Below are 3,104 nucleotides of genomic sequence, written 5' to 3'. Positions count from 1 at the left end.
ATGGCTGAGTTGACAGATCTACGCTATACTTGTTTTGTCACAAACTGAATTTAGGCACACTATTAGAATTTTAGCAGTGAGGAAATGGCAGAGCAAATTCTGCATAGTGCATCTTTCACATCTCATTCTTTGCATATGTAATGCTAATGCCAAAATCATCGGCCATCATGTTCTCATGAACCATACTTCAGATTCGCTCCAGATTTTCTGTTTAGTGTCATTACGTCAATCTTTAATGGTTTTGAGACAAAAATTGTTGCTGCATTCAAATATTGCCTCACTGTACCTATAGATGCACGTTAGCACATATACTAATGCTAAAAATACTTACATTATTTTTGTCACGTTCTTTCAAAATCGAACCCAGAAGCAGACCAGGACAAGGAGAGTAGGAAGAAGGTGAGTATTTATTTACAAGTGAATGTGAATGGGTAGATATATCCAGGTGGCGTAGCGGGCAGCGGTGGTGAGTTGATGGGAGTAAATAGGTGGATCCAATGGGGTAGCGGAATCCTCCGACGACCAGGCGGGAATGGGGTAAATGATCCGGGTGAGTAACTGAAGACAGAACAAATGGAGGTAGGTTTAAGGCAAGCAATACGTAAAAAAAACAAAGAACAAATTCTATCCAACTTGAGGTTGATACTATGGCACAACATACTGTTCATGGCTAACGATCTGGCAGGGAATGGATGTCAGGTCCGGGCTTATGAAGAGGAGAGATGATGATCAGGACCGGGCTTATGAAGAGGAGAGATGATGATCAGGACCAGGTGTGCAGATAGCTGATGGGATACAGGTGTTGGTAATCAGAACTCCCAACTGGCTACATTGCCCGGCAACCAGACAGGGTGCGTTCCAGGACGCCGGAAAAAACACTCCAGGACAGAACACAGGCAAAAAACAGACTCAGGAAACGGGATTCGTGACAATTTTTCTCAGAGACAATAAGTCAGATTGACTGCATATTTGGTATACAGACTCAATGCAATAGCCTCTAATGAATTTGATAATTATTATTTGCTTCAAAGTCAGCCATGCTACACCACTAGATGGCACCACATCACACCAGGCCTATAAGAACTGAACCGATGAGCATGGGGCCATGAAATTTGGAATGAAAAAACATATGTATATTTCCTTAGAAGATGACTGCAGCAGACAAGTTGCTGGCACTATATTGTGATTAGTACAGTGTATCTGTATAATCATTTATTGTTGCCCTATTATGTGGTCTGAACATGGTGAAAAGTCAAAAAAAAAAATCCGGAAAGTGAGAAACCGGAAGTCCTGCTGCTTGTGCAATCAGTGTATATATATTTATAAAAATTCATATTCATATTTAAACTCAATACATTAAGTAATAACTTTAAGAATGATTACCTGCTGCATTCAAAGATAATCGACCTACAACACTAGGCTAAACTTAACTTGCATCATTCTTCAGGTATTGAGAGATAAACATGATAATGCTTTCACCGATTACACGTAAAGGACAATAGTTACTATGTGATAGTGCTTGCTTTGTTATCCAACTGATCTTGTTTCCTTTCTGTTATGCTGTTATGTTATGCTGTGAACACCGTTCATTGCTGCTCGAAGCTATATTTATTATTATATGTATTATTATCATCATCATCATCATCATCTCAACAGGAGTCTTTCAATCACAGCCATGAACCCAGGGCAAGTTGTCTAACAACTGTTGCGAACACAAGAGCACTCAAACAGATAGCAAAGTCTATCTGCAGAAATATGGCTATACCGCTACCGGTGCATTTCCTCATTTCGGATGTACTGTCCCTTCAGAAAGTATTCACAACTTGACTTTATCCACATTTCCTTGTGTTACATTCTGAATTTAAAATGCATTAAACTGAGATTTTGTATCACTGGCCTACACGCAATAACCCATAATATCACAGTGGAATTGTTTTTAAAAATGAAAAGCTGAAATTTCTTGAGTCAATAAGTATTCATCCAATTTTTAATGACAAGCCTACATTATTTTGGAATTAACTATTTGCTTTAACAAGATACATAATAAGTTGCATGGACTATGTGCAATAATAGTGTTTAACATGTTTTGGAAATTATAACCTCATCTCTGTACCCCACACATACAATTATATGTAAGGCCCCTCAGTCCAGCAATGAATTTCAAACACAGATGTAACCACAAAGACTAGGGAGGTTTTCCAATGCTTCGCAAAGAAGGGCACCTATTGTTAGATTGGTAAAAAAGGAGATATCCCTTTGAGCATGGTGAACTAATGAATTACACAAGGAGTAGTTTTTTTTTTTTTTATAAAAAAAAATGGAAGCACTGCTTTCCAACAGCTACTGGGAAACAAATTTACCTTTCAGAATGAGAATAATCTAAAACACAAGGCCAAATATACACTGGAGTTGCCTACCAAGACGACATTGAATGTTCCTGAGTGGCCTAATTACAGTTTTAACTTGAATCAGCTCGAACATTTATAGAAAGACTTGAAAATGGCTGTCTAACAATGGTCAACATCCAACTTGACAGAGCTTGAAGAATTATTTAAATAATAATGTGCAAATATTGTTCAATCCAGCTGTGAAAATATTGTATGGACTTACCCAGAAAGACTCACAGATGTAATCTCTGCCAAAGGTGATTCTAACATGTATTAACTCATGGATGTGAATTCTTATGTAAATGAGATATTTCTGTCTTTATGGGATATTGTGTGAAGATGGGTGATAAACAAATATCTTTTTAATCATTTTGAATTTAAGCAGTTACACAACAAAATGTGGAATTAAGTCAAGGGGTATGAATATTTTATAAAGCATTGTAGGTGACCTATTAGATACAAATCGAAAATAAAACGTTGTAGTGCTGGCTCATAGATATCTGTCATGATTACATTTGAGGTCGCCACCTGTGTCAGTTATAATCCCCCTATATATGCTGTTTACATGGACACCACCCCCGTTTTCATTTTTTTTTTCTTTCTTTCCGAGGCTCTGACAACAACCTGTTACTGAACAGCCGAGTGGCTATTTATCTCTCCGAGAGCATGCTGGAAATAATCTCAGCCCAAAAGCCTTGTGTGGGGAGGCCATTAATA

General features: G+C 37.8%; 1 long non-coding RNA gene across 1 annotated transcript; it reads right to left on the bottom strand.

Annotated features, from left to right (window-relative positions):
- Positions 1 to 389: 389 nt before the first annotated feature.
- On the bottom strand, positions 390 to 1,162 carry LOC135565530 (uncharacterized). The gene is made up of 2 exons (XR_010461645.1): positions 662 to 1,162; positions 390 to 558 (listed from the first exon to the last, which is right to left on the bottom strand). It is a non-coding gene; the product is annotated as an uncharacterized LOC135565530 (long non-coding RNA).
- Between the last annotated feature and the right edge of the window lie 1,942 nt (positions 1,163 to 3,104).

This window comes from Oncorhynchus nerka, linkage group LG28, assembly GCF_034236695.1.
Source record: "Oncorhynchus nerka isolate Pitt River linkage group LG28, Oner_Uvic_2.0, whole genome shotgun sequence".
Classification (NCBI taxonomy): domain Eukaryota; kingdom Metazoa; phylum Chordata; class Actinopteri; order Salmoniformes; family Salmonidae; genus Oncorhynchus; species Oncorhynchus nerka.
The sequence above is the reverse complement of the archived record's forward strand: the minus strand, read 5'-3'. Positions and strand labels throughout refer to the sequence as shown.